The sequence below is a fragment of the Piliocolobus tephrosceles genome, chromosome 2, assembly GCF_002776525.5.
Source record: "Piliocolobus tephrosceles isolate RC106 chromosome 2, ASM277652v3, whole genome shotgun sequence".
Classification (NCBI taxonomy): domain Eukaryota; kingdom Metazoa; phylum Chordata; class Mammalia; order Primates; family Cercopithecidae; genus Piliocolobus; species Piliocolobus tephrosceles.
This window is the reverse complement of record NC_045435.1, coordinates 91388497-91401737: the sequence shown is the minus strand read 5'-3', so window position 1 is coordinate 91401737 and position 13241 is coordinate 91388497. Positions and strand designations below refer to the sequence as shown.

General features: G+C 44.7%; 1 non-coding gene across 1 annotated transcript; it reads right to left on the bottom strand.

Moving 5' to 3' along the window:
- Positions 1–12651: 12651 nt before the first annotated feature.
- Positions 12652–12857, bottom strand: LOC111555625. Its single transcript, XR_002735579.2, has one exon. It is a non-coding gene; the product is annotated as a small nucleolar RNA U3 (small nucleolar RNA).
- Between the last annotated feature and the right edge of the window lie 384 nt (positions 12858–13241).

Below are 13241 nucleotides of genomic sequence, written 5' to 3'. Positions count from 1 at the left end.
CTTTCAATTTACTGGTCTCAACTTGTCCTTTTAGATTTTATTAAAATCTCCTCAAAAATCTGTCCCTTGGCTGATAGGCACACAAATATCTCTCATGTATCTCTGGGTATCTGGGCACTCACATCTCTCCTGACTGCCTCTAGCCATGGCTCCTGCTGCTGCTGGGTCCCCAGTCTCCGCTGTGTGCTGCTATATTTTCCCATAGACGAGCCTGCCAACCATCTCAGCCCCAGTCTTTTCTTACCCCTAAAGTTCCACCAGCCCAAGGCTTTGGGTGGAGCAAACTTCCAGGCCCAAACTCCAGAGCCTGGAGACCTCACAAGGACGTCTTTGGCCTCACCCTGGGCGGAATCCTTTACACACTCATGCTACTCCTCATGCTTTAAAAGTGAAGCATGGCTGGGCGCAGTGAATCACACCTGTAATCCCAGCACTTTGGGAGGCTGAGATGGGCAAATTACGAGGTCAGGAGATCGAGACCATCCTGGCCAACATGGTGAAACCCTGTCTCTACTAAAATACAAAAAAAAAAAAAAAAATTAGCTAGGCGTGGTGGTGCCCACTGTAGTCCCAGCTACTCAGGGGCTGAGGCAAGGGAATCGCTTGAACCTGGAAGTCAGAGGTTGCAGTGAGCTGAGATCACGTCACTGCACTCCAGCGTGGTGACAGAGCAAGACTCCATCAAAAAAAAAAAAAAAAGCACCATACATCCTGCTCCTGGCCCAATTCTCTGCCTCATCTAGCGTCTCCCCACCCCTCAGAGACCTCTGAGACCCCACCCGCCAGGGCAACACTGCCAGTGCCAAGACCTCCAGGTTGAAAGAGAGCAGGGAAATCAATTGGCGGGGCGATATTTCACCCCTCTATGTGTCTCAATGATATGGCTTCAGCATTAAAATCAAATAGCCAGAGATAGGATTCTGTAGGGATAGGCCAATTATATGCATATTTCAGGCAAATCATATGCAAATAACAGATGTGACTCTGACCTGGATTGCATCTGCTCCTAAGGAGCTGGCTAATAGAGATAATTGGTAAAGTGCATTTAAGGTGTGGGGGCCACGGGGGCAAGAGAGGAGAATGGTGGATTCTTAAACCCCAACTGCCGGCCAGGAAGTTTTACATATGTCATGTGTTCAATTAGCACTTACTCAGTGGCTGCTGTGTGTCCAGAATGGTAATGGGGATAGTGAGATAAATGAAAAGCCGTGCACCCCACCGGAACTCTCGGATGAGTTGGGACACAAACATGGTGACATGTACAGGATGCTGTGAGGCACGCACAGACCATCTGCCTAAATCACACTGGGGCATCCAGAAAGCTTCCTGGAGGTAGTGATGCCTGAGCTATGTTTTGAAGGATAAATAGGAGACATTAAATTAAATAAGGGGAAAGGAAAAAATAAAAAACAAAAATAAATTTAAAAAATAAATAAGGGGAAAGGTGTTCTAGGCTGCCTGGCATATTAAGTGGGTCAGCATGGTGCTGGGAGGGGTGCATGCACCAGGTAGGGGGAATGAGGGGAGAGGGGGTTGGTGAGATACAGGGGCTGGATCATCAGGGGATCAGCATGGAGCTGGGAAGGTAGAGCTTCATCCTGAAAAGTGAGCATTTAAGCAGGAGAATAATGAGATAAGGAGAAGTTTCTGGAAGCTCTCAGACTGCAACATGGTGCATGGGCTGGAGCAGGTCCAGATGGGGCAAAGAAGCCAGGCAGGAGGGCTTAGACCAAGCAGTGGTGGGAGAGACAAGGAAGTGGAAATCATCGGGAAGTTATTTAGGGTCTCAGAGTAGCAGGACTCTGTGATCAAGTCAGTTGTGGAGGGTGATGGTGAAGAGGAATCCTGTATGATGAGCAGGTTTGGGGCTTGGGAGGTAGACATGGGACCATGGGAAGAGGGCAAGTGAGAGAGCAATCTTGTTTTGAACACATCTGGTGTGAGGAGCTGGAGGGCATCCAAGAAGCCATATCCAAGATATATGATGCTTCACACTGCCTTGGGTCAGGCTCTCCAAAAGCAAGTATTTTATTTGAATATAAGTATTTTATGATGGAAGTGCTCCCAGGAGAAACCTAGAAGGGAATGGGGAAAGCAGGACCAGGACGGGGAGGAAGTCAAGCAGAGTGAGGCCTCAGCAGCCCTGTGGAGGGTACTTCATCCTGATTCCACAGGGAGCACTGGATGGAAGTTACACCTTGGAATTTGTCCCCACTCTAGGCCAAGGGACTGGGCTCTTCTACTCCCACTCCTGTCTATCACGAGCCTGGGGCTGCCCTGGGTGAGGATGGGGAGGAAATTAGCAGGCACTTCAAGGTCTCAGAGTATGTGGCTTGAGAGCAGTCCTCCCATGTCCTTCTCCCAAAAAGACTGCCAAGTGTGACTATTGGTAGCAAAAGCCCACTGAAGGTGGGGACGGGTATGCAGAAAGAGCAAAAGCCATCTGAGGGCATCTGGGCAGGGCACCAGAGTGTCTGCTGACCACAAGGAATCCCGGACCCTCAACACTGATCGCAGAGTAGGTGCATCTGTGCTTTGCAGACAAGGTCATCAAGTTCAGAGAGGTTAAGTAACTTGCCCCCAGTCACACAGACAGAAAGAGGTGGTGAGCCTTGGAACCCAGGGCCTTTAGATTTCCCACGCTGCCTATGCATCTCACAGCTGCTAGTTAATAAAAAGAGCATCATCATCAAGGGCTAACACCACACCAGCCTCTCCATGTGATAATTGCTTTGTTCCAAGCAACCCAAAAGCCATTTTCCTTCTTAGGTTGCAGGTGAGGAAGCAGAGGTACAGAGTCACCCAGCCAGGGCCAAGAAACTGGGCTATGAATCCGGGTCCATCTGACTCCCAGTCCCATCCCTAGGTTGAAATTCACTGCCCTGGGCCTTTTGTCTGCAGGCACCATTCCAGCAATTGCCCAAACTGTCTTGGAAAATGTGTGGGGCAAGGTCAGGTACAATTTCTAGGTTTGTTGGGGGTCACTTAATGTCCTTTGGCAAGAAGGTGGAAAAATCCAGACCCGGATCCAGGCCTCTGGGTTGTGCAGATTGCCCTGGCCTACCTCCTTCCTGGCCCAGCTCCATAGAGAGAGGGCTGGGTTCTGCCAGTTCTGTTGCTAGTGCTTTCTGAAAGGATAATTTGACAAACAATGCTGAGAAGCTGGTTGTGGCAATAAATTACCATGTTAAAAGAAATTATTTTTTATCACTTTCTGTATTCTGAGGCTCTGAAGAATGCAGCAAGCAAAGACAGGTTGCGTAGACGTTCTCTTTGTGTGGGCCAAGGGTGAAGGCACAGATGAAGGAGTGTGTATGTGTGTTCGTGTTCAAATTTCTGCCTGCTTCTCTACTGGATAAAATGTATTATGCAGGCACTAGGTCTTTCCACCCTAGGAAGTGTTCATGGGAGTTTGAGATGCTACATCTTCCCTGGAGAAATGCCTGTCCAGGATGTTGCAGGGGGAACTGACATCAGGGAAAAGATGGGCGCATCAAAAGACATTTCAGAGCCCATGGTTGGCCTGGACCTAAGGGAGACTTGACAAGAAGTCTGATCCTCCCATGGCTGGCAGGGAAAGGCCTTATCATATGTCCAGCTGAGGGAGAGATGGAAGCATCCCCCATATTCGAGACGAACACATTACAGAGAACTTTGACTTACATGACTGACACAATTTTATTTTATTTTAATTTTTTGAGATGGAGTTTCACTCTTCTTGCCAGGCTGTAGTGCACCCTGGCAACCTCCACCTCTCAGGTTCAAGTGATTCTCCCACCTCAGCCTCCCAAGTAGCTGGAATTACAGGCGTGTGCCACCAAGCCCAGTTAACTTTTGTATTTTTAGTAGAGATGGGGTTTCACTATGTTGGCCAGGCTGATCTCCAACTCCTCGGGTGATCCACCCACCTCGGCCTCCCAAAGTGTTGGGATTACAGGTGTGAGCCACTGCGCCTGGCCTACTGACACGAATTTTAAGCTTTTGATTGAAGCTAACATTCTCAGAACTTAACACACCCGTGCAGCCACCACCCGGATGAAGAAAACAGAACATGACCAGCCCCCGAGTAAGTCTCCTCCTGCCTCCTTCCAGCTGCTCCCCTACCAGGGCAACCCACCCTGACTTGTAACAGCAGAGGTCAGCTTTGCCTGCTTTTGTGCATTCTATACAGACTGATAGAGGTTGGGTGTTTATCTCCTCCAAATCTCATGCTGAAATGTGATGCCCAGTGTTGGAGGTGAGGCCTCATGGGAGGTGTTTGGGTTGTGGGGGTGGACCCCTCATGGATAGCTTTGTCCCCTCCCTGAGGAAATGAGTGAGTTCTCATTCTATTACTTCATGTGAGATCTGATTGTTAAAAAGAGTCTGGGACCTCCCAACCTCTCTCTTGTTCTCTCTCACCCTGTGACACAACAGCTGCATTTCCCTTCTGCCATGACTAAAAGTATCTGAGGCCTCCCCAGAAGCAGATGCTGGCAGCATGCTTCTTGCACAGGCTGCAGAACCATGAGCGAAATAAATGCCTTTTCTTTATAAATTACCCAGCCTCAGGTATTCCTTTACAGCAACAGAAAATGGACGAATACACCGACACATTTTGAAAGGTAACTGGAAACAGTCCTTGTAATGTAAATCAGAAGTTTACTGTCTGGGATACTCATTGTTTAATGGAATGTTTTGGTAAAGTCTTTTTGTGATTGGATTAACTGTCCCTGGACCCAACCTTTGTGCATATGAAGGTCTCTTAAAACATCTTTCAGGACTAGGGAGTCATTTGGGGTACTGGAAATTTACCCACATTGAAGGCAGTGCAGCTGGGAGGAATCACCAACCCTGGCACTGAGTTTCCGTCAGACAGGACCATCTTGCATATTCTTTTTTTTTTTTTTTTTTGAGGCGGAGTTTCACTTATTGTCTGGGATGGAGTGTAATGGCACCATCTCAGCTCACTGCAGCCTCCACCTCCCGGGTTCAAGCGATTCTTCTGCCTCAGCCTCCCGAGTAGCTGGGATTACAGGCATAAGCTACTATGCCCGACTAATTATGTATTTTTAGTAGAGATGAGGTTTCTCCATATTGGTCAGGCTGGTCTCGAACTCCTGACCTCAAGTGATCCACCCGCCTCGGCCTCCCAAAGTGCTGGGATTACAGGCATGAGCCACCACGCCCGGCCTATTCTTTTGTTTTAGATCACTGATTCACAGCATTGGCTGCACATGGGCATCTCCTGTATAAATACTCTTTATAAAGCCCTAAAGAATACTGATTGGAGGGGCTGGGGGATTCCCACCCTTCAAGGTTCTGATGGTTTGACTTAAATCATTTTGGCCTTCCTGGCCTTAGAGTTCACCTGCAGGGTTACACAACCAGGCAGAGAAGTTTCTGGCATTAGGGAGGCCTCGTTGGTGCTGTTAAGAAGGAGAAACGAAATGATGCACTTGCTACCAAGATGTTGAGTCATGCCCAGATCCAGGGCAAACATCACTTCTCTTATCTCTGATGACAGCCCAGGCTCCACTGGACCTGAAATTGTTAGGGTGATGATGGGGGTGGGGATGAGGAAAAGAAGAAGGGTCAAGTGGAAGGAAATTGTGTGGCCTTGGGAAAGTTGTTTAATACTCCCCTTCCCCAAACAATTAAGGCTTCAATTTTTTAATCTGTAAAACTGGGGACAATAATAATACCAAATCCATAGGTTTTCCAGGAGTATAAATGAGGAAAAGAACGTAAGCCTTTTAGCACAGCAACAGGCACATTGTAAGTGCTCAACAAAATCTCATGATCATCATCATTATCCCATCGTTTGAGGTTGTCACAGAAGAATTTTTTGTGACTTTTATAACTCTCAATTAAAATGTGCCCATTTGAGCTTGGCCAGAGAAGTAGCAAGTGACATCACCCAATATGTTTTGAGCCAGATGGGCCTCTCTTTTCTGAAAACGACTCCAGGGGCCATGATCATAAAAACAAGTTCCTAAGACTAACAGGTTGTAATGGTGTGAACGTCTTGCAAACTAGGTCTAGGTCTGCTTGAAAACACAGGCTAAGGGAAGAGGAAATGTTGGATGACCCCATGCTGGCCTGCTCAAGGCTTGCAAATCACAGGCAGAGGAATTGCTCCCAAGAAAAATTATAATTCTCTTCTGTCAATATCATGAAATGTAATGGATTTGAGCCAGAACTCAGGATTTTGTAAAACTGAGAAAAGAAGAAGAAAAATTTCCCTATAGCTGAAAATTTAAATAACCACAGATCCAAGCACTCCATTTTCTTGGATTTTGATGAAATCAGGGTAAGGTAGATCAAGGATAAAGATAGTTTAATAGGGAAGTCAAGGTTATGCAGTGACACTCCAGGCTGTAATATGAAAGGAGAATTTAAACCCAACCAAATGGCAGGCATTGGCTGATGACCAATGGCGGATGACCATGACCAATGGGCTGATGGCTGATATTAGCTGGATGATGTCCCAAAACCATTTCCTTTGAGACTCTGATTGTTCATCTCATAGTGTTTACATTTTGCAGGATTTTAAAAGTATAACTAATGCTTTCATTTGATATTCAGAGGTGCTTTGTATGTGGCATCCAGAGTCGTACAGTCCCTATTTAATAGCTGTATTGTAGAACATACATTCATGATTTTTCTTTTTTCCTTTTGAACAAAACCTCAATTTTGGTTCCATATCTATTTCTGTCTCATGTGACTCAGAAGGTAACCTTATCTCCAGCTTGAAGGGTAGATCCTGATTCGATAACTCCAACTCTTTCCATTGGTTTAGACATGGACATGTGACTCAAATTAGGCCAGTGAGAAGTGAGAGAAAGTTTGTTGGATGTTTCCAAGAAAGTTGACTTTGTGCCTAAGAAAGAGTCAGCCTGGAAATTTCTGTCTGGAAGTGACTCCTGGAACTACTGCTATGACCTTGCTAGTAACCTGGTAATAAAACCAGTTGAAAAAACAGAGTGGAGCAATGGAAAAAACCTGGATCCTGGATGACCATTTAAGCTACAGAGTATACTGAATGCCACCCAACCTCTGGACCTCCGGGTATGTGAAGGAATAATTTTCTGGGTTGCTTGGAGTTTTCTGTTACTTGTGGCCCAAAGCATCCTACATGCTTTAGAGTATACTGGGATTCAGGGGTTAAGTGAATTGCCTATGTCACCCAGACAGTAAGCGGTAGAGAACAGACTGAAACCTTCACTTCTCCACACTTTGTTCAGCTCTCTGCATTCCTCTGTCCCAGAGTGACAGTTTTACTTTCCTGAAATTAATCCAAGGATATACCATCATTGAACTGAAAGTTTGCAGCTCATTCTTGCTCTGGCCAGTTACTAAAACAAAGCCAATAATAATCCCTGGCCTATAGCACAGACAGAGCTTTCATGTCCCCACTGAAATCAAGCACAAGTCCCACATTTAGACAGAAGCCGAGGTCCTGGCTGTCTCTCAGATTTCAAATCTCTGTGATCTCACCACCTCTGCCATCTTTGCTGAAATGCCTGTCTCATATCTTTTCTCAGCCTAAGCATCATATATTCCGGTTTCCAATTGTTCTAACCCATGCAGAATTGGCCCATCTTTGCTTTGTACATCACTGTAGCATCTTCATGCATTTATCTCATCCCAGGATGTAGTATTGCATGGTGATATTTCTCAGCTGTTGTATAAGGATGCTTTCATCTATAGAACAGTGGCTTAAATAATTAGGGAATTTGTCTCTTCATTTAATGAGAAGTCCAGAGGTTAGCACTTTCAGAGCTAGTTCACCTGCCCATCCTGTATCAAGGACCCTGGCCCTTTCCTTCCTTGTGTATTCCTTGCCATGCTTTGTATATTGGCCACGTTTCTACTCATCACCTAAAGGTGGTTGCCATTGCCCCAAGCATCATGTCATCACATGATGAGGTCCAGAGCAAGAAAAGAGAGCAGGAAAAATCCTCTTTTCTCTCTTTTATTTTTCAGAGAAGATAGTCTCTCTTCAAAGCTACCCAATAATTTACCTAAGGTCACAGAATTGGTAAAATAGTGGAGCCAGGATGTAAATGTAGACAGTCTGACTCTAGACTGTCCCATAGAAATATAGTGCAAGCCATATGTGAAATTTTAATTTTTTAGCAGCCACGTTTAAAAAGTAAAAAGAAGCAGGTGACATTAATATATTTGATTTAATTGAATATATATAAGATTATTTGAACATGTGCTCAATATTCAAGTGATTAATGAGATATTTTATATTTTTTCATACTAAATCTTTGAAATCCGCCTCCCGGGTTCAAGCAATTCTCCTGCTTCAGCCTCCTGAGTAGCTGGGACTATAGGCATGCACCACCACACCCAGCTAATTTTTGTATTTTTTAGTAGAGATGGGGTTTCACCATGTTGGCCAGGATGGTCTCGATCTCTTGACTTCGTGATCTGCCCGCCTTGGCCTCCCAAAGTGCTGGGATTACAGGCATGAGCCACCGTGCCTGGCCAAGTAGTAGTTTTTTTACATTTACGTTTAAGCTAATTAAGATTAAAATTAAATAGTCATTTCCTCGGTCACACTAGCCACATTTTGAGTTCTCAGAAGCCACATTTGGCCAGTGGCTACTACTGCGTTGGACAGCATACTTCTACAACCTTGATGCTTAAGCTCATTTTTAATCAAATTCCCCGTACCCAAGGACACAGTACTATGCTAGCAAGTGACCACCTCTATTTAGATGGCGCACAAAATCTACCACTACAAGACTGGAGACCTGCCCTGTAGTTGTTTCCCTATTTCCAGTTAGCTGTGTGACCTCAGGGCAGTCACTCTAATTCTCTGGGCCTCTATTTATTCATTTGTCAAAGAGGGAGTGTCATCTCAAACATCTCCTTCAGCTCTCAAATGCTGTATTATTTCTCTCCTCTAAAAGAGGAAGGAATGAGGGTATTGGTAAAGCCCTGGGCCTGAAGGTACACACACAAGCTCTCTTCAATAAAATCTGTAAAGAGTGGAACACGTTGCCACTCTCTAGCACCTGCTGACGTGCTGCAGCAATCTGGAGGCACTCGGCGCTCTCTCCTTTTATCCAGTACTAAGGATCCAGCTGATTCTGTCTCCAGAATGCCCAGAATAAAGACAAAGGGAAGCATTGTCTGAGCTCCGAATTCCAGGAAATATTGGTAGTTTTTTCCTTTTTATACACTGCATTTTAAACAAGGAAAGGTCTACACAGAGATGGAAACTCCCGTATTACGTTTCTGCAATGGCTTTGTGCCCCTGGCTTCCTGGAGTGGGCTGTTTTCTTTCAGTATAAAAGAGAGGGCCTTTCTACTCTCCCGGACACCCGTCTTGTTAGACTGTTTAGACTGTGTGATCTTGGCTTACAGTTAGAAAGGGGCTTTTGGCTTATTGGATGCATAAAATCTCTATTCTATTTTAGCTGCAGAGCTGTGAAAGGATGGCCAGGGGAGTCAGGTCAAAGTCAAAATACCTGTGGAGGCCCAAGGACCAGTTTCCAGATAATAATTGGGTTTCGCAGGCTGGGCACGGTGGCTCATGCCTGTAATCCCAGCACTTTGGGAGGCCAAGACGGGTGGATCACTTGAGGTCAGGAGTTTGAGACCAGCCTGGCCAACATGGTGAAACTCTGTCTCTACAAAAATACAAAAAAATTAGATAGACATGGTGGCCCATGCCTGTAATCCCAGCTACTCAGGAGGCTGAGACAGGAGAATCGCTTGAACCCAGGAGGTGGAAGTTGCAGTGAACCAAAATTGTGCCATTGCACTCTAGCCTGGGCGTCAAAGCGAGACTTCATCTCAAATAATAATACTAATAATAATAATTGGGTTTGGCCAGGACTTGCCTGCCAAATGGAGGACTTGAGGTATCAGGGGGTTGAACTTTAGGACTCTGTGGGAAGGTCCCAGTTCTCGAAAACAATTCCCTTGCTCCTGTGACCTTTTACTATTAGAGGTTCATTTCTTTGGGGGTCTATAAGTTAGGCAGAGTGGAAATAGCTTCTTTTACTCACAAATGAGAGGTTCTAGTCTTAGGCTTGAATTTGAGAAAAGAGGAAAATAAGAAATTGAACGTGAGAAGATGCTAAGAGGAGGCAGGAGGACCCAAAAGGACACTAAAGGAAGATTCTAAAGATTGTCAGCCACTTTCTATTATGCTAATACCATACCGGAGCTTATAAGATCAGGAAATACATAAAAAGTTTGTTACCAGTAATGCTCTGCTTAAAGGAAAGACAGGCTAAAAGGAAGCAGGAACGTGTGGTTTCATTTCCTCATTTCTTCAGCGAGCGTGGGAATTGGAAGGAAGCTGATGACTGACTTACTCATTCATCTCGTCACCCACTAATTGTGGTAGAGAGCTCTCAAAGATGGCTGTCAATTCCCGCCCTCCCGGACATGCCTGCCTTTCCTCTCATCAAGAGCTGGGGCTTATTTTCCCCTCTACTTGACTCTGCACTGGCCGGTGACTTGCTTTGACCCCTAGAATGTGGTGGAAGGGATGCTACACCGGTTCCAGGCCCAGCCTTGGGAAGGTTGCACCATGCTGTAAAGAAGCTTGGGCTACATCATTGGATGCTGAGAGGCCGAATGGAGAAGGGAGAAGCCACGTGCAGGAGCCGGAGGGGCCAGACTTATGAGCAAAGCCTCTGGGGCCTCCCCTCAGCCCAGCCAGGGTCTAAGTGCAGGTGAGTGAGTGACCCCCAGCCAAACGCCATGTGAAACAGAAAAACTGGCCAGCTTGTAACACTCCAAATTCATGACCCACAGAATCATAAAGAATGTAACTTGTTGGGGTTTTAAGCCACTACATTGTGGGATGGTTTCTCATCCAGACATAAACAAATGAACATTTATTGTATGTTTTTGGTAGCTATATTTAAAGGGATTCCTTTTTATTCCAGTTTTCTAAACTAGATTTTTAATCATAAAAAATTGTTGACATTGGTTAAATGACTTTCTGCCTTTATTGAAATGATCATGTGATTAGTTTTCTTCCTTAGTCCATTAATCTTTAATTTGTTCTGAAAATTTTTTTCTTTTTTGAGTTGGAGTTTCACTTTTGTTGCCCAGGCTGGAGTGGAATGGTGTGATCTTGGCGCACTGCAACTTCTGCCTCCCAGGTTCAAGAGATTCTCCTGCCTCAGCCTCCCAAATAGCTGGGAATTACAGGCATGCACCACAATGCCCAGCTAATTTTATATTTTTAGTAGAGACGGGGTTTCTCCATGTTGGTCAGGCTGGTCTCAAACTCTCGACCTCTGGTGATCCTCCTGCCTCGGCCTCCCAAAGTGCTGGGATTACAGGCATGAGCCACCGTGCCCAGCCTTGTTCTGAATATTTTATAGTTTTTCAGAGGGAGTCCTTGCATATCTTTCATTAAATTTATTCCTAAATATTTAATGTTTTTGATGCTTTCATAAATAGTATATGTTAAAAATATTTTCTAATTGTCTGTAACAGTATATTTGAATAAAAGTGATTTTTGTATATAATTTTGTATTCTGTGACTTGGCTAAATTCAGCTATTAGTTTTAGTCATTTTAAAAAATCCTTAAGATTTTCTGTATACACAATTATATTGTCTACAAATACAGATGGTTTTACTTCTTTCTGTCCAATATTTTTAGGTTTTATTTGTTTTTCTTGCTTCATTGAGCTTGCTATGACCTCTAGGGAAATGGCAAATAGAAGTGGTAAGAGCAGACATCCGTGCCTTGTTCCTGCTCTTAGGGGAAAGCATTCATTCTTTCATCATTATGTATGAGGTTAGCTTTAAGTGTTTCATAGGTGCTCTTTATAAGGTTAAGAAAGTTGCCTTCTAGTCATAATTTACCAGAAGTTTTTATTACGAATGAGTGTTTGAATTTGTCAAATACTTTTTCTTCATTCATGATATGATCGTGTTTCCTCCTTTCCTCTGTGAATGGGATGCATTACAATGTAGTTGGCCACCCCCAAGATGGTCTCCTGTAATCCCCTCTTCCTGGTATTCATGCCTCTGTGTAATTCCCTCTCCTTGAGAATGACCTGAACTTACTGACCCATTTATGACAAATACAATGTGGCTGGGATGGTGGCATGTCATTCTTGAGATTTAAGTTATAAAAAGACTGTGGCTTCCATTTTGTGTGATTTCCTTTACTCATTTGCTCTGAGGAGAATCAGCCGCCATGTCGTGAGCTGCTTCTGTGGAGAGGTCCACATGGAATGGAATTGAGGGAGGCCTTTGGCCAGTAGCCAGAGAAGAACTGAAGGCTTCAGTCCAACAGCCACAAGGAACTGGATCTTGCCAACAGCAAGATGCAGTGATCTTGGAAGCAGACCCTCCCACAATGAAGTCTTCAGATGAGACCACCACCCCAGCTTACACTTGGCAGCCTCATGACAGACCCTGTGCCAGAGAACCCAGTTAAATATCACTTGGATTTTTTGCCCACAGAAATAGTGAGATAATAAATGTTTACTGCTTTAGGATGCCAAATTTTGAAGATGATTTCTTTATATGGCAATAGATAACTAATAAGTACATTGGTTACCTTTTTCATGTGAAGTAAATCTTGCATTTGGCCATGATATGTTATCATTTTACACATTGTTAGATTTGATTTACCAATTAAAAAAAATCTTTTCTTTTTTTTAAATAAAATGGGAACTACTCAAACTGTGTCCTCTCCCTCTCCCAGAGGAAGAGAATGATCATCAATGACAAATGACAGTTGCAGTGAAACAACACCAAGAGCCGGCTTCATGCTCAGGAGAGAATGCTGCGCCTACCCCTCATGGTTTCCAGTGTTCTACACATCTAGATAAATTTCTCTAGTAACAAACTATAGAATGATCCCTGAAAGTTTACATTTTTTGGGGGGTGGGGGGCGGAGTTTCACTCTTGTTGCCCAGGTTGGAGAGAAGTGGTGTAATCTTGGCTCACTGCAACCTCTGCCTCCCGGGTTCAAGTGATTCTCCTGCCTCCGCCTCCGGAGTAGCTGGGATTATAGGCGCCTGCCACCACACCCAGCTAATTTTTTGTATTTCTAGTAGAGAGGGGGGGGTTTCACCATGTTGACCAGGCTGGTCTTGAACTTCTGACCTCAGGTGATCCACCCACCTTGGCCTCCCAAAGTGCTGGGATTATAGGCGTGAGACACTGCACCCAGCTGATATACCAATTTTTTAAAAGGATTTTGTGTCTAGGTTCATGAGGGCTATCAGTCTCTCTTTTTTTTTTATTTTTTTATGTCTCT